The 19301-nt window shown below is 36.4% G+C and overlaps 1 pseudogene; it reads left to right on the top strand.

Moving 5' to 3' along the window:
* Positions 1-16354: 16354 nt before the first annotated feature.
* On the top strand, positions 16355-17200 carry LOC118834650 (annotated as a pseudogene).
* The last annotated feature ends 2101 nt before the right edge of the window (positions 17201-19301 follow it).

The following is a 19301-nucleotide window of genomic DNA, read 5'->3' as shown; positions in this document are numbered from 1 at the left end:
CCCTAGATTCTCCTCAGAATGAACTTTTCCACCTCTCAATCTAAAAATGAAAAAAAAATAAATTTGGTATAATTCAGCTCAATGAGTAATCTGTTGGAGGGATTCAGAGGATGAAACGAGCACACACAGAATTCGCTCTCCTCCACACGTTGGAGCTTCTTTTTTAGATCAGAGTTATTGTGACTGATAGAGGGGTATACAGAAGTTCACTTTACCAAATCCTTGCATAAGTAGAGTATAATGAAAAGGTACAAAGTTAGATGAGAGTTTTTTATTTAAATTTATTCCTGTGACCTCTTCAACTATGCCATATTGTGCTAATTTATTTTATATATTCATGTTATACAGTTTGTATTTGTTAATGAGGTTCATCAGCAATACACTTAGAAACCATAAAAGTGAAATCAATTACTAGATAATTATTATAACTGACACTTTCATGATTATTCTTTGTTAATTGCTACAACAATATGTTTACATTCTGTTATTAAAACTTCTAATATATAATGCATATTTTTCAAGATATTTTCACATATGTACTTTCACAGATAAGTTTCACATTTCTAAATTGAAAATGCAAATATAAATTTAACAAAATTGAGATGAAAATTACAAATGGACTTTTTAATCTTGTGAAAGCTACTCCCAGGTGATTTTCCCCCTATGTTTAGCCAGTAAAGCTAGTTTGTAAGTATAAAGCTTAGATGACTTTACTATGGTTTCCTCCATTTAGAAAACCATAATACCATCTTACAATATAATGACAGCTAGAAAATAAGCAACAAATCTGTAATATAATAAAAAAATTCAAATATAGCTCAAACTACCACCTTATTTCAAATAGATTTTATCCAATACTAAACAAAAGCTGTTTCTAGGCCAAACAATTTGCTTTGTAACTTGTATAATACATATTATAATAAGATTGAAAAATTTACTATACATGCTTATAGTCTCTCTGGGACCTACTTAATTCTATATAAAATGCATTCTTACTTTTTGTTCTCTTTCTTTAAAACAGAAAGGTCATTTCTAATTTATTTGTATTTTTTAAAAAATCTTCAAAGACATGCAATCATATAAAACATAATTCCATTTAAGATGATTTTATAGTGCTAAAATTATTTTGTAACATATACCTAATAGTAATAGTTTTATCTATAACTTTTTATAGAGGTGCCTTCTTTGGGAAAAAAGCTAGCGCTTATCCATGTATTTAAAATAGTCATTTTTTCTATATAATTGAAAATGCTAAAATGGCTTTCTTAATTTAAACATTAAAAAATCACAGGATTTTGAAAGAGTGAACAGTTTGGTTAATGAAAGACTTTTTTTCATTTTTTAACATAATAGTCATCCTCACAAGTAATATGCTTTTAGTAGGACCCTGTAAAGTTCTTTTTCTGCCCTGATGTACCATATAAAATATTTCTTAACTCATTAATGTCAAATATAAATTAGTTTTATATTGGAATTTTAACAGTCCAGCCTCTGTAGGCAACATAAAAATCTAGACCATTGTCAGAAATGGTGTAAGGCTGAATGCAAATTTAAACCAGGTATCATTTATCATTGAAGAAAAAACACAAAATATATTAAACTTCCTTTGTCCTTAACATAATCCAAATACTGCATATTATTTTGGCTTATTTGTACTTTAAAAAAATCAACAGTTTTAGATGAACCCATGCAGAGCAATTTCAAACACATTTTAATATGCTTCTTGGATTTAGCAAGTCACAAGTATGACTAATATGCAATGCTCTAATATCTAGAATACAATTTTTTCATACATATACCCTGAATATCTGAACAAGCATGTTGTATTGTATTAATATCATAATTCAAAGGGAAATTTATTAACCCTCCAGTATTCCCATCATTGCTAAAAGTTGCAAATTCTAGATGGCAGAGCCTAGACAGTAATATCAAATTTTAATAACAATTTCTCTTCTTCAGTCAGTGCTGTACTGACGAAAAGCATAAATTTCTGTGACTGACCGTTAGTTGTTAGAGAAGCAATCTGACTTCTCCACACCCTTATTTCAGTGTATCTCCTCTGTCCCTCAGCTGTATTAATGATAGCATGAAAGGTCACATGATAAACGAGTGACAAAAATATCAAAACATATTAGCCTGTAGCTTTGTTATCAGTGTATGACAGAGATGACAGAAAATTGTATTTTTCCCCTGAATAATTTTGTGTTACATTTTGCTGGCTAGGCAGAGTGAATTAGGGAGAAATTTCTGCCTCTGACTGTTTGTCTCTTTTTCTGACACACTTGAAGTAATAATATACATTAATAATAGGGAGTATGCACAGGGAAGAAGTAAGGATTCAAGAGCAAACTGTCGGCTTCAATTCTGTAAGGTGCTACCCTTGTTTTCTCTAGCAACAACAAATTTTCTTGAAAAATATGCAGAGCTCTGAAAATTATTAATGCTAGTAATAATGAGCTGCCATGCATTATCTATATAGTATGTGAAAGAAACCTCTCCCTTCCCTCACCCTCCAAAATGAACTAATTTTTAGAGCAACTTTAAAGCATTGTGAGAGGATTTTTTCAGCTGTAGTACTTTTACTTCTAGAGATGCATGTGTTCTCTAATTAAATAAAGGTAGAACTAATAATGCTTGATCTATCTTGTTATGATGTAGTCCTAGTAATTACAAATTAGAAGCTGAATTTATACCCGCTGGTTTACAGGCTGGTAGGGATCAAAAACCCTGGGGAGATGAGGTTTGCAATCTTTGAGAAGAGAAAATAGAAATTGGCGGGAGCTTAATGTCTTGCGGAGGTAAGGTGTACAGTCTCCAGGGGTAGGGTTAAGTCATGTCTTGTCTAAGCTACCCTTTCCTGCTGCTGAGGAACAACATTGCCAACTCAGTCAAATGTTCCTTGTAACCATCTTGAAAGTGAGTGATACTGAACCAGTACATAAATATGTAAAATATTAACATAATTAAGCCCTTCAAAAAGTATCATAAACATATGTTTAATCTTGTAAATTATAGCTTTGCTTCCAACCAAAAAAAATCAGACAATTTTTTCCCCAATTAACTATACCTTGGATACTGAAAGAACTAGCAGATGTGATTGTTGAATCACTATCAATGGTGTTTGAAAGATCATGGAGAATAGGAGAGGTACCATGTGATTGGAAAAGAGAAACATATCCCAATTAAAAAAAAAGAGTGGTTGGGAGAGAGGAGATATAGATTGGATTTTGTAAGCTATAGGCCAGTGAGCTAAACTTAAGACTCCTAGGAGAAAACCCAGAATGCATTATCAAAGGGATATGTAAATATATAGAAAAAGCAGCAGTTGATCACAAAAAATCAATGTAACTTCCTCAACAATTGGTCATGCCATGTTAATCTAGTTTCTTTTTTTTTTAACAGGATTACTCTCCTGATAAATCAGGGGAATGCTAAAGAGAGAATCACAGAATTCTAGAGTTGAAGGAAACCCCAGAAGCTATTGAGTCCAATGTGTACCCCAAAGGAAATTCCGATATAATATGTCTGACATTGGTAACCCAGAAGGGAGCTAGTTGGCTTATTGGATAGGGTGCTAAGCCTGGAGTCAAGGACACCTGAATTCAAATTTGTCCCCATATGCTTAGTAACTTTGACCTTGGGCAAGTTTGCCCCTACTCTTCAACCACGAAAAGAAGGTGATAGCCATTATCATTATTGGTGTTATTATTACTACTAATATTGTTATCCAGCATCTGCTTGCAGACCTCCAAAGAGGATGAACCCCTCAACTCTCAAGGCAGTAAGTTTCTACTTTTCAACAGCTCTATTAGGATTTTTTTCCCCTGTAATGGAACATAAATTTACCTCTTTGCAGTTTTCATCCATTGTTTCTGTTTTTGCACTCTGGAGGGTAAAGAGAACAGGTCTAATCCATCTTCTATCTTGCTGCCTTTAAAATATTTAAAGATAGTTATCATGTCTCCTGAGGCTTCTCTTCTCCGAGTGTAATAACTATTGTTCCTTCAATTGGTCTTCCTACTTTCTGAACTCAAGATTCTTCTCCACTTTGGTCTCCCTCCTTTAGATGTTCTCAAGTTTATCTATGTCCTTAAATGATGGTATTCAGAGCTCAACACAAGATAGTAGTGTGATAAGAGGGGCTCTCGTCCCTCAATTACTGGACACTGTGTTCTTGTTAATCCATTCCCTGGTTATATTAGTTGTTTTTGTTTGGTTGGTTGGTTTTGGTTACCACACCATATCTCTGGCTCACATTGAGGTTATAGGCCACACTATAAACCCCCATGTCTTTTGGTGGAAGCACTGTTGCCCAATCATACACCCTCCATCTAGTTCTTGTGAAGTTGATCTCTTTTTGTACCCAAGTGGGAAACATTAAACTTAGTGCTATTGAATTTCATTTTATTAGATTCAGCATAAGTCTCTAGGGTAGTTTTGGATCTTGAATGTTATCTCCTATGTTGGCTCTCTCTCTCAACTTTCAATTATCTGTAAGTTTATACACACACACACACACACACACATGTTATATACGTATATATATAATATATATGTATATATACATATATATGTATAAACATGTGTGTATGTATACACATACACACATATACACACACATATACATATATGTACATACATACATATATATATATATATGCTTTTGTCCAACTCACTGATGTTAAATAGAATAGGAAAAAAACACATCTCTAGGACCCTCTAACGAAGTTTATATTAAATCATTAATCATTGACATTTGAATCCATCCACTCAGTGTGCCCTGAATCCATCTTATTTTATTTTGTTATTTAATCTAGACCATCCTATATTTTCTATAAGAACATTCTGAGGTGCTTTATCAAATCCTATGATAAATATAGATTTATTATCTGTATATTATTACCTTGATTTTCCAGTTTAGTTACTATAAAAAAGGCAATAAGTTTAATCTAGCATGACTTATTCTTTTTTTAATACATTATTTTTCCCCAATTACATGTAAAAGCAATTTAAACTTTTTTTTAAAGTTTGAGTTCCAAATTCCCTCATTTTCCTCTCCCTGAAACGGAAAGCGATTTGAGATAGGATATACATGTATAATCGTCAAACATTTTCAAATTAGCCATGTGAAAGAAAACATGGACAAAAAAAAGAGAAAGAAAGGAAGTGAAACGTAGTATGCTTTGATCTGTATTCAGACTTCATCAGTTCATTCTCTGGAGGCAGATGACATTTTTCATCATGAGTCCTTTGGGCTTGTCTTGGATCATTCATTGCATTGCTGAGAATGGCAAAGTCATTCACAGTTGTTCATCATATAATATCGCTATTACTGTGTACATCATTCTCCTGGTTCTGCTCACTTTATTCTGCATCAGTCCATGTTAAGTCTTTCCAGGTTTTTCTGAAATCATCATACTTATCATTTCTTATAGCACAACAGTATTCCATTACAATCATATACCACAACTTGTTCAGTCATTCCTCAGTTGATAGGCATCTCTTCAATTTCTAATTCTTTGCCAGAACAAAATGAGCTACTATAAATAACTGAACAAACAGATAATTTTCCTTTTCTTTTAAATCTCTTTTGGATACAAACCCAGCAATGGTATTTATAGGTAAAAGGGTATACATAGTTTGATTGCCCTTTGGGCATGGTTCCAAATTGCTCTCCAGAATGGTTGCATTGGTTCACAACTCCACCAACAATGCATTAATGTCCAAATTTCCCCACATCCTCCCAACATTTATCATCTTCCTTTTCTGTCATATTAGCCAATAAATAGTAATTTGGAGTATTTTTCATATGACTATGAATAGCTTTGATTTCTTTGTTTGAAAAGTGGCTAGTCACATCCTTCAAGCATTTACCAGTTGAGGAATGACTTATGTCCATTCTCTATATATTTGAGAAATGAAGCCTTTATCATAGATACTTGCTGTAAAAAATATTTCCCCAGTTTTCTGCTTTCCTTCTAATCTTGCCTTTATTGGTTGTGTTTGTGAAAAACTTTTAAATTAAATACTATCAAAATTATCCTTTTTACATTTTGTAATTCTGCTTCATGTTTGGTCCTAAATCCTTTCCTTATCTATAGATCTGGCATATAAACTATTCCATGCTCTCCTAATTTATATATAGTATCACCCTTTATTTGTAAAGCATGTACCCATTTTGATCTTATCTTAATATTTAGTGTGAGATGCTAGTCTATAATTACTGCCATATTGTTTTCCAGTTTTCCTAGCAGTTTTTGTTAAATACTGAGCTTTTTTGTCCCAAAAGTTTGTATCTTTTGGTTTATTAAACACTAGATTACTACAATTATTTACCACTGCATCTATTAATCTATGCTAATGATCCACCACTCTATTTCCTAGCCAGTACCAAATTGTTTTGGTGATAACCACTTCATAATACCATTTGAGTTCTGGTATTGCTAGCCCACTTTCCTTCACATATTTTCATCAATTCCTTTAATATTCTTGACCTTTTGTACTTCTAGATGAATTTTATCATTTTTTCTAGCTCTATAAATTTTTTTTGTAGTTTGAATGGTTTGGCACTGAATAAATAAATTAATTTAGGTAGAATTGTCATTTTTATTATATTGCCTATGCCTGCTCATGAGCAATTTATATATTTTCAATTATTTAGATATTGCTTTATTTGTGTGAAAATTGTTTTGTAATGTGTTCATATAATTCCTGGGTTTGTCTTGTCAAGTAGACTCCCAAGTATTTTATGCTGTCTGCAATTATTTCAAATGGAATTTCTCTTTCTGTATTTCTATTGCTGAGATTTTATTGGTTATATATATAGAACTGTTGATAATTTATGTGGGTTTATTTTATATTGTACAACTTTGTCAAAGTTAATTATTTCAAGTAGTTTTTTAGTTGATTCTCTAGAATTCAAGATATATGCAAAGAGTGATAGTTTCATTTCCTCATTGCCTATTCTAATTCCTTCAATTTCTTATTCTTCTCCTATTGTTAAAGCTAGCATTCCTAGTACAATCTTGTTTAATAGTGGTGGTAGTGGGCATCCTTGTTTCACCACTGATCTTGTTAGAAAAACTTTTAGCTTATGCTCATTACAGAAAATGCTTACTGATGGTTTTGGATAGATACTATTTATCATTTTAAGGAAAACTGCATTTATTCCTTTGCTCCATAGTGTTTTTAAATAGAAACACCTATTGCATTTTGTCAAAGTCTTTTTCTGCATTTATTGAGGCAATCATATGATTTTTGTTGGTTTTGTTATTGAAATGGTCAATTATGCTGATAGTGTTCCTAATATTGAACCAGCCTTGCATTCCTGGTATAAATCTCACTTAGTCACAGTTTATGATCCTTGTGATATAGTGCTTTAATCTCCTTGCTAGTATTTTATTTAAAATTTTTGCATCAATATCCCTTAGGGAAATTGGTCTATAGTTTTCTTTTTCTATTTTTGCTAGTCCTGGCTTAGGTATCAGCATGATATTTGTGTCGTAAAGGAAATTTGGAATGACTTGTTTTGGCTTCTTTTTCCAAATAGTTTATATCATTGGGATTAATTTTTTTTAAATGTTTGGTAGAATTCACTTGTGAATGCATCTGACCCTGGGGATTTTTCCTTTGGGAATTCATTGATGACTTGTTTAATTTCTTGATCTAAGATGGTTATTTAAGTATTCTATTTCCTATTCTTTTAATCTGGGCAGTTTATATTTTTGCAAATATCCATTGATTTCATTTTGTCACATTTATAGGCATATAATTGGGTCAAATAGTTACTAATAATTACTTTAATTTTCTCTTCATTGGTGGTAAATTCACCCCTTTTGTTTTTGATACTGGTAATTTGATTTTCTTTCTTCTTTTTTTATTCAAACGAACCAATGATTTATCTATTTTATTATATTTTTTTTCATAAGAGCAGTTTCTAGTTATTTTTTATTTATTCAATGTTTTTCTTATTTTCAATTTTATTACTCTCTTCTTTGATTTTCAGGATTTTGAATTTGGTGTTTAATTGGGGGATTTTGATTTGCTCTTTCTGTAGCTTTTTTAGTTGTTTGCTCAATTCACTGATCTGCTCTTTCTTTCTTTTATTCATATAAATGTTTAGAGATATACTTTTTCCCATAAGTACTATTTGGCTGAATCCAATAAGTTCTGGTTTATTGTCTCATTGTTGTCGTTCTCTTTAATGCAACTATTAATTCTTTTTCTGATTTTTTTCTTTGACCAACCTTTTTTTAGAATTAGATTATTTAGTTTCCAATGATTTTTAAATCTATGTTTCCACCACACTTTATTTAATGTAATTTTATTTCATTGTAATCTGAAAGGAATGCATTTAACATTTCTGCTTTTCTACATTTTGTTGTGACATTTTTATGCCTCAATATATGGTCAATTTTTCTGTGGATGCCATGTGCCACTGAGGAAAGGTATACTTTTTTCTGTTCCCTTTCAATTTTCTTCAGAGGGTTATCACATGTAACTTACCTGAAATTTTATTCACCTCTTTAAAATCATTCTTGTTTATTTTTTGTTGGAATTATTTAGTTTTGAGAGGGGAAAGTTGAGGTTCCCAGCTAATATAATTTTACAGTCCATTTCCTCCTCTAACTCATTTAATTTCTTTAAAAATATAGATGCTATACTGTTTTGTGTGTATATGTTTAAGTATAGATATTACTTCATTTTCTATGGTAACTTTTAGCAAGATATAGTTTCCTTCTTTATCTAGTTTAATTAGATAGGTTATTGTATTTGCTATGTCTGAGGTCATAATTACTACCTCTTCTTATTTTTGCTTCAGCACAATAGATTCTACTTCAGCCCTTTACCTTTACTCTGTGTGTGTTTCTGTGTTTCAAATGTGTTTCTTGAAAATAGCATATTGTAGAATTCTGGTTTTTAATCTATTCTGCTATCCACTTCTGTTTTATAGGTGGGTTCATCCCATTCACATTCATGGTTATAATAACTAAGCATGTTTTTCCCTCCACTCTATTTTTCCCTTTTTTATCCTTTTCTCTCTCTCTCCCATTTTACCCTTTCTCTCCTCACAAGTGTTTTACTTTTGACCATTACCTCCCCTAATTTTCCCTCACTTCTATCATTCCCCACCCCCCTTTCTCTTATCTTTGTCCCTTTTTGCTTCCCTCTAGGGCAAGATTCATTTCTATAACCAACTGAGTGTGTATGTTATTCCCTCTTTGAGCCAATTCCTATGAGAGTAAGGTTCAAGTGTTGCCTACCACACTCTCTCCATCTTCCCTTCAACTATAATAGCTCTTTTGTGCATCTTTTCTTGTGACCTAATTTACCCCATTCTATCTTTCCCTTCCTTCTTCTCCCAGGGCAATTTTCTTTCTCACTTTTAATTTTTTTTTTACACCATCTGTGGCCAGAATGGCCTTTGTTTTCTTTGAATGACTCAGCTTACCTCATTGAGACTCGCTGGGTGCTGGGGCTTCTCTTCCGGGGCAGGAAGCCCAGAAACCATGCCAGGAAGAAGAGAACTTCCTGTGTGATGAGTCATGGGACTGGCTGAGGGGAGGTGTCAACTCCAGAGCCATGCCCTATTGGGTGTTAACCTAGTCTACGCTAGGGGGAGGGGCCAACTCAAGAACCAGTCGGCCCTGGTCATCCAGGTGGCGCTTGATGATGTCAAACTCTATAAGAGGGGAGAGGACAGCTTGAAGAGCCCTCTTTCCTTTTCCAGTTGGTGTGGGAGCAGTGGCAAGCGTGACTCTGGGCCAGCCCTTGCTCTCAGGCCAAGCCCAGATGTTGGTAACTATGAATTGTATTGGGTTTGTCTGTTGATATTTGTAATTTGTTTGTATTTTGGTTTTGAGGTTAGGGGTACTGGTTCATTTCCCCTGTACTAAATGAATGTTCTGAACCTCAGGGTGCTGGCTTTTTCCTCTGAAGTAAGTGAATGAACCTGTATTTGGTCTATCTCTTGATGCTTGTCTCTTTGCTCCCCTGAACTAACTGAATGCTAACTGAATGCTGGTGTTTTCCCCTGAACTAAATGAATGTTGTCTGTATGCTAACTGAATGCTGGATTAAACTAAGCTGGTCAACCCTTTCACCGTGCTTTCCTTGTTTAAGCAGATAAAAAGAACCTGTGCTTTCCCGGCGTGCCAGCAGCCTCCTGGGTGCTGGCTGTGGGGGGATCTTATGCCCCCACAGGAGCTACTAGCTGGGTTGTTAGAACACCATCCCATCATAGTTAACTCATTTTCACACCCTCTATCAACATTTTTTTTCTAATTGCTTTACTAGTTATAAAGATATTAAAAGTTACAAATGTCATCTTCCCATGTAGGAGTATAAACAGTTTAACCTTATCGAATCTCTTATGTTTTGTCCTTCCTGTTTACTTTTTTATGCTTTTCTTGCACCTTATATTTGAAAGTAAATTTTTTTGTCCAGTTCTGGTCTTTTCGTGAGGAATGCTTGAAAGCTCTCCATTTCATTAAATGTCTATTATTTCCCCTGTAGGATTATACTCAGTTTTGCTGGGTAGGTGAGCTCTTTGCCTTCCAGAATATCATATTCTAAGCCCTTGTGTTGGTAAACAAAATGGGCTCTTAGCACTCAGTTCAACCAAGTGTCCTTGAAGAGTTTGGCTTTTGTTTCCTTTGATTAATTCACTGTATTTCATTGAGTCTTACTAGGTACTAAGCCCCATGCCCAAACCCCTATTAGGTGCTAAACCTATGTGGATGTGAAGCTCCCAGGGTACTAAGGGGAGGTGCTAATTCAAGAGCCAATCATGGGAGCCTAAGTTCTTGTCATTCAGATGACATTTGATGACATCTGAAATGGTATAAGAAGAGAAGACAGAGCCATTTGTGCAGGGCTCTCACTTGCGGTGGTGGGCTGATGTGGAGACTCAGGGCAGCTGTAGCTAAGAGCCCTCCAGCTTGTAACCAGGATGTTGGGACTTTGTTAAACTCTGGTAACTATGTATTGGGATTTGAATCAGACAAGATCTGTCTGTTGATGTTTGCAATTTGTTTGTATTTTGCTCCGAAGTTCAGTGTGCTGGCTTTTTCCCCTGAACTAAGTGAATGGTATTTGTATGCTGAATTAAAGTAAGCTTGTCAACCCCTTAACGTTGCTTTCTTTACTAAAGCAGATCAAAAGAACCTGGGCTTTTGCAACGTGCTGGTAGCGTGCTTGTTGTTGGGCTTGTGTTGGTCTTTCACCCCCACAAAAGCTGCTAGCCAGATTGTTGAAACAGTCCTCTGGTCCTTTGATGTGGAAGCTGATAAATCCTATGTAATCCTTAATGCGACTCTATGATATTTAAATTGTTTCTTTCTGGCAGCTTACAGTAGTTTCTTCTTGGCCTGGGAGCTCTTGAATTTGGCTATAATATTCCTGGGACTTTTCATTTTGGGATCTCTTTCAGCAGGTGAGTGTTGGATTTTTTCAATTTCTATTTTACCTCTGGTTCTAGGATATCAGGGCAGTTTTTCCGCATAACATCTTGAAGTATGATGTCTAAGCTCTTTTTCTGATTATGGCTATCAGGCAGTCCAATAATCTTTAATTATTTCTTCTGGAACTATTTTCCAGGTCAGTTGTTTTTCCAATGAGAAAGTTCACATTTTATTCTATTTTTTCATTGTTTCAATTTTGTTTTATTGTTTTGTAATGCCTCATGGAGTCATTAGCTTCCACTCGCCCAAATCTACTTTTTGAGGAATTATTTTTTCACTGAGCCTTTGTATCTCCTTTTCCATTTGGCCAGTTCTACTGCTTAAGGATTTGTTTTATTCAGTTAATTTTTGTGTATCTTTTTCTATTTTTTGTGCTTTCCTTACCAGTCTGTTGACTCTTTTTAAATAATTCTCTTGCACCACTCTCATTTCTTTTTCTACTTTTTTCTACCTCTCTTATTCGATTTTTAAAATCCTTTTTGAGCTCTTCTAGGAGTTCTTTTTTTGTGTGCCTGAAACCAATTCAAATTTTTCTTTGAGGCTTCACAGGTGTTGACATTGCTGTTCTCTTCTAAGTTTATTCCTTCATCCTCTCTGTCACTATAGTAACTTTCTATGGGTAAGTACTCTTTGTTTTTGTTTTTTGCTCATTTCCAGCTCATTTATGTTAAAGCTGGACTCTGCTGCTGAAGTGAAGCAGGCACTATCCCAAGGTTGTTGTGTCGGAGGTCAGGACCTAGCTGCTGGCCTGCATTGTGTGTGGGACCTCACTGCTATCTTGCCTCAGGGCTCAAACCTAGATGCTGGCTATTAACTACATTATTATCAAAGGCTGAACTGTTTCTCATGACCACTAAGACATACTATTGATCCATTAAAAAACCAAAGAAGAACTTTTAAAATAAATGCTGATATCCTGAATAATTACAAGCTCCAAGAGACATGGAACAAAGAGCTTATGTATGTATATATGTGTGTATCCTCCTTGTTGTACTGGAGTTGTAGTATAAAGGATGTTTTCAATGAGCCTACAGCAGTTGTTCTTCCCAATATTTTTATTTAAATCCAAAAAGCAGTTATTTTATCCTGTTGCATAAAAGCTATAGAACATTAAATATTAAAAAAACAATAACAAGATAGTAATTTGTGTTGAAGTGGTTGCACGTATTAGAATTCACACTATTCTAAGTTATAATTATGTAAGACATGGTAATTGGTTCCAACCCAATGGAAGTAATGGGATGACTTCACAGCATTCATTATTACCATTAATCAGAGTCTAGCTATATGGCATTATCCCTAGGCCCCTTACCATCCTGAATAACACTGTCAGGACTCTCTCAAACTTACTAAGATTCTTTATAAAATGTGGCAATCATAAATGGACACAGTACTCCAGATAGGGTATATTCAAGGTAGAGCAAAATAGAATTATCATTTACCTACAGACATTATGTCTCTCAATGTAGCTTGTTTAACTGCCATAATATATAATGAAATCATTGAGTTTGCAGTCTGCTAAAATGCCCAGGTCCTTGTTAAACAAACTTCTCCCTTGCCTTACTCACTTTATCTTGTACTTATAAAGTTCATTTTCTTTGAAGTGTAATGCTCTACATTTATCCCTCTTTAATTTCACTTCATTTTATTTGATCTGATATTCTAGTCTAGTAAGAATTTATCAAATTCTGATTTAGTCCATGTATTGGTGATACTTCTCAACTTTATGTCTTATGAAAGCATAACAAGCATGCCTTTATTTAAACTATTGTTAAATAGCATGGGTCTAATCATAGATCCCTAGAGCACTTCCTTTGCGACCATAGTGCTTCCAAATACACTCTTATGATTAAGCCCTTTATGATCAAGCCCTTTAAGATTATACTTTGGGTTTGACCATTCAAACAAGTTCTGAAACCACTTAACTACAATTATCATCTGGCCCATATCTCTCCATCTCTTCCATTAAAAAAACAATATCACTACAATGTTCTGCTATAATCAAGAAAATAATATCAATAACATATTCATTTTGGGAACTCTATCAAAAAAGGAAAATGGGCATGGCCTATTCTTGATGTTGAAATGCTAGCTCTCTGTAATTAATAGTTCTAATTAAGTGCTCATTAATCATCCTTTTAATAGTAAGCTTTTGAATTTTCTAATAATGTACCTCAATCTAATGTTTTCAGCCTCTTCTTTAGAGTAGTAGTAGTTAATAATGATACTAGTGATAATTATAATAATCACAGTGTATTGTATTGATTAAGAGTTTTCAAACATTTTGTAAGGATATCTTATTTGGTTTTCATATCAACCCTGTGTGGTAGGTGCTAGTATTGTTCCTCACCCCCACCCCATTATACAGATGAGGAAACTGTGGTTGAAAGCATTTAAGTGACTTGCTCAGGCACTCACAAATAGAAAGTGTCTGAACTTAGATCTTCCTGATGCCAAGTCCAACACTCAAACTTGCTGCATTATCTATCTGTCTCTTGAAAATCCTCCCAACATTTTCCTTATTTCATGTCTATAGTATCTCTCTCATTCTTCTGGATCATCCAAAGATTAATTCCAGTGGCTCAGCAATATCACCCAGTTCTTTCAGGATGTAGTTTGTCTGGCTTCTGGTGACTTGAAGTCATGAATGGCAGCTCAGTGTTCTCTTACTATATTCCTATATATCAGCTTCCTATTAGTGGTTTTGTCTTATCCCTTCTAGTTCAGAGATTGTCCATCTTGCCTGAGAAAAGAGGAGAAAAATAAAAGTTAAGTAATTCTACCATCTCTCTAGCATCTATTTTCACAATCCTGTCCACTCTGATGCTTTCTCCCTGACTCCTCAATTAGATACCAAATTTTACTGATCCTAAATATCTGAAACTCATCCCCTTCTTTCCACCCACAAAAACAGCACCCTACTGTCGGCTCTCATCACCTCTACCCTAGAGTATTGCAATAATTTACTAATTTGTTTCCCTGTATCATTTTCCCCTCTCCAATTCAGGATTTACACAGTTGCCAAATTAAAATTCCAAAAGCACATATCTGACCATGTTACACTCTGACTTGTAAAGCTCCAGTGGTTCTCTGTTGCCCCTGGAATAAAATATTGTTTCTGAATTAATGTGCTCTCTGTTCCAGCAAAACTGGCCTAATTACTATGCCCCTAAAGACAACATTCCATTCCTATGCCTTTATACAGTTTGTGCCCTTACTTGGAATATACTCTCTCTTACCTCTATATCTTAGCATCCTTAACTTCCTTCAAGGATCAACTCAAATGTTAGCCTGCTATTCAAGCAGTTGACACCTTCAACATGCCAGACACTATACTAAGAGTTGAGAATACAAATAAATGCAAAAGACAGCCCCTGCTCTCAAGGAACTCACAGTCTTACGGAGCAAACATACAAACAACTATGTACAATCTTGATACATAGATGATAAATTTGAAATAATCAAAAGAGGGAAGGTACTAGAATTAAAAGGGATCAGGAAAGGCTTCTTGTATTATAGTATATGCCCCATCACTTCACCCCTTACAAAAGGGGTGAAGGTAGGCTTTTAGCTGGGCCAGGAGGCAGAGATGAAGAGGGAGAACATTCTAGGAAGGGAAGCAGACAACATTCCAGGCATCTGGGACACATTGAAAATTCCCAGAACTGAGAGATGGAATGGTTTTTTTCAAGTAAGAGCAAAGAGATCACTGTCACTCAATGGCATAATACATGGGGGTTGAGGATGTAAAGTATAAGAAGAGAGTAAAGTTTCAGGAGGAAGCAGGTTAAGAAGGCTTTTGAATTCTAAACACATGATTTTATGTTTTATTCTCAAGATGACAGGGAGCCACTGGATTTTGAGTAGGGGGATAGGGGCCATATCGTCAGACCTGAGTTTAGGAAGATTATTTTGAAAGCTAAGTAGATGATGGACTAGATAGACATATTGCAATAGGCTAGAGGTGAGATGATGGGGACCTACACTAGACTAGGTATAATATTAGAAGAGAGAAGGAGATGTTATGTAAGAGATGTTATGAAAGTAAAATTGACAGGCCTAGGAAACAGTTTAGATGTGGGAGAGTGAGGACTTGGAGATGATGCCTACATATGAACTCGGGTAACTGGGGGAATCATGGTACCTTCAATAGTGATAGGGAAGTTAGGAAGAGGAAAGGGTTTTGGAGAAAAGATAATGAATTCAGTTTGGGATAGCAAGAGTTTAAGTATCTACAAGGCATCTAGTTCAAAATGCTTTTTAAAATGGCAATTGGGCCCTCACTGCTGAAAAGCTGAGCCTTACCCTGAGACCCCACCCCTTGGCTGCTTACGGCGCACTCCTTCCCAGACACCATTCAGCCATTGCCACCCTTGCTTGCTTTTTTCTTTCACCAGGGGCTCTGTGCATCGTTGCCTCTGCTGCCTTTGCCTTCAACAGCTCCAACTCAAGAATTTAGGGACCTCCTCCTTACTCCACGCTGCTTCTTTGCACCCCAGCTCTCCTTATATCCTCATCGGGTCGCTTACTTTACACTCACTGTTACTTCTCCGGGCTGCTTTGAGGGAGTCATCACTGCAATCCCCCTTGGGCTTTGCTGCACTCCACTCTGCGTTGACTGCACCCCCTTTTTGTTGACTTTAGCTCTATGCCTAGCGCGTTTTCCCTTCATTCCCTCTGTAGCCTCTGGTGCTCCCGCTCCTTCCGCAGGGCATCGTACCCGAGAATCAAAGGCAAAGCCTCCAGCCAGACTGGCTTGGGTCCCTGGGGGTCTTCCTAGGCCATTGCGCATCAGCTTCCCCAAGGTCTCGCTACCCAGCGGCACTGCTAGCGCCCAGCCTCTCTGCCTCTCGTACCCCTTCTCCAGGCCTGCCTAGCCCCCGGCCCCAGAAATGGTCAATGAAAAGAAAACCCTTGGGCAGGTGTTGGAGGAATGCAAAGAGTTAGTGCAGAAGCGCAGGCTCAAGTTCATGGGCCATACCGGAAGCAGTTGGGCCTTCATCCTCCTCTTCTACCTCATCTTCTAAAGGTTTTTAACTGCTTTGTTCATACTTACCATTTGAGTCATGTTGCAAACTGTCTGGTACCAGGACCAGTTAGCAACATTGGGCCTGATGATTCGTCCCAGGACAGAGAACCTTGAGGTTCTGGTCAACCTCACTGACACCAAGAACGGGAACTAGCACGTGCTCGATAAATTCCTGGAGCCCTACAATGACTCAATCCAGGCCCAGAAGAATGATGTCTGCCTCCCGGGGTACTATTATGATCAACTGAACAACGGAATTCTCAACTATCCCAAGCGGCCTTGGTTCAACAGGGCACAACTGGGTGACTGCTCAGGGCTTAGCGACCCTACCTACTATGGCTACAGCACTGGCCAGCCCCTGCATCTTTATGAAGATGAACTGGGTCATCAACTGCTATGCAGGAGCCAATCAGAGCATGAATGTTACCTGGGCAGGGAAGCGAAATGAGGATGCCAAAAATCTTGGTGACTTTGTTATGTTTCCTGCCAATGGCAACATTGACCTGATGTATTTTCCCTACTATAGCCAGAGGTTCCATGTGAATTATACACAGCCTCTGGTAGCTATGAAGTTCATGAATGTGACCCCCCAACTTGGAAATAAATGTCCAGTACAGAATTAATGCAGTCAATATTGTCACTAATGATGAGCTGTGACAAGATTGCTGGCCAAGTAACCTTCAAACTCCGAATAATAAAAAAGACCTGAGTCTATTCACTGCAGCCCTCCCTCTTTCTCTCTCTGTCCCTCAGGGCTTTATGGAACAATGCCTCCTTCTCTGCCTGAGGTCCTTTCCCACTCCTTCCTCAACCAGCTCCTTTCCTCAAAGGTACAACAGAGCTGTAATTCCATCCACACATTCTCAACTCCCATCCCTGTAGCCGTTTTGATTCACTGGAAGAATACCTTCTCCCATTGTTGGTAGGCTAGAGGTTTAGAGCAGGGAGGCCATCTTCTCCCCTTGACTGACAAGTTTGCTTCCAATGCCATCTAGGTCCTTGTATGACTACTGGTGAAATACTCCTACAATTACCCCTACTTCCCTCCTTTTTCTTATTTCTATGGACTCAACAAATGCTCCCTCTTCTCAGTTTTCATGTTTTCCCTAGTAGTAGTAGTGAGTTTCCTGTTGATGAGGTTTGGGGTTGAGGGGTGCTTGAGACCCCAAAATACCAACATACCAGGTCCTGCCAAATGAATTCGACTCAAGCCTTCTCAGGCAAGGAAAAACAAAGTTTATTAAGGATTTGCCATATTGGGTAGACTCTTAGGGACCCTGAGCATTTGTGACTCTAATGCCAGTTGCCCAGATTCATCTGAGCAGAGGCAGATTGAATCTGAGCACCTTCCAGAGGCAAGATGGAGATTAGATACGGAAAGATTGTGGGAGGGATCTAGGGGTGGTTAAGTAGTCTGGGGTGACTAGAGGAGAGGCTTAGGGAGGGTCTTGAGGAGGAGTCTAAGGAGATCTTGATGGGACTGGGGTGACTAGAGGTCAAGATTCCAGGAAACAGGAGAACAGGGTTTTGATGGGATTAAGGGTGGGAAGCAGCTGGACAATAAAGGGCTAGGCCAGGAGAGAGATTTGGGCCTAGATAATAAAAGGCTTATAGCCTCAGGTGAAGGCCAGATCTAGTGGGAAGATTCAAGGAGAGTTCAAGGGGGTTCCCAGAGACTGTATCCCATCAGGTTCATGGGGATTCTGAGACAGTAGGGATGACAGAGTAGGCAACAAGAGAGAAAACCATCCAGGACAGGGACTATTTTGTTTTAACTTTATTTTTAAATCCCCATTGCCTAATAGAACCTGATGTAGTAAATACTTGACAAATGCTTGTTGAGTGAATGAGAAAAAAAAAAAAAGATAATCTTATTTTGGTCCTTAGCTTTGATCAGTATCTACCATTCAGTCTAAGCTCTAGCACTGCTCATATTCTTATAGGACCATGCCAGGCCTTTTTCTTTTTAATTCATATTTAGTTATCTTCCTTTATTTCTACCTTCTAACCACCCTTTTAAGCTTTAAGTTAGTTGATGAGATCCCCTGTGCATCCACATTCCCCTTTTGCTGTCTCAAAATTTCATTTTTTTAGAACTTTCCATCTTTAATCTCTGCTGTGTATTCCATAAAATCTTAGATCTTCTTTCTCTAAACCCTATTCTCTGAAATTTATGCTCCAATATACAGGATGCATGCCAGTGTATCTCTAAATTTTCCCTTCTCTATGACCAATTCATAGTATCCTAGAACTTCAGAACTGAAAGAGATCTCAGTAGTCATTTAGTTTAGCCTACAGTAAAAAATGTATCCCTCCTAAAATGCTTAATAATAAGAAAATTTTAAAAAGTTTGTGATTGTCCAATACAAGTTTGCAATTTCTTAATTATAATGGATCTTAGAACACTTGAATTATCATAGATATTTAGAATAAAGGAAGAATCTGCTCAAAGAAAACCAAAATTACTGTAACAAATTTGCTCAGCCAATTTTTGCACATCATGCCTAACCTACCTCAATAACCACACTTTAATTTCATCTAATAGAAGTTTCACAGTATGCTACATACTTTTTCATAATAAAATTGCACTATCATATCTGATGTTACAACATGTTTTCTTAATTTCCAGTAAATCTTTATTTGAGAAACCTTATTAAACAAAATCAATTTTAACTTTAGAGGATGAATGTACACATAGAAATGGTAGATAACAGAGGATTAAAAGGAAGCTTCTAAAGTGGCAACATCTTTGCCAAGTACAGTTTTTAGGGACTGGGTATTTTGGTCTGAATATGAGCTGAAAATAAAGT

Source organism: Trichosurus vulpecula, chromosome 1, assembly GCF_011100635.1.
Source record: "Trichosurus vulpecula isolate mTriVul1 chromosome 1, mTriVul1.pri, whole genome shotgun sequence".
Lineage (NCBI taxonomy): Eukaryota > Metazoa > Chordata > Mammalia > Diprotodontia > Phalangeridae > Trichosurus > Trichosurus vulpecula.
Note: the sequence above shows the minus strand (reverse complement) of the source record. Positions and strands in the feature narration are given on the sequence as shown.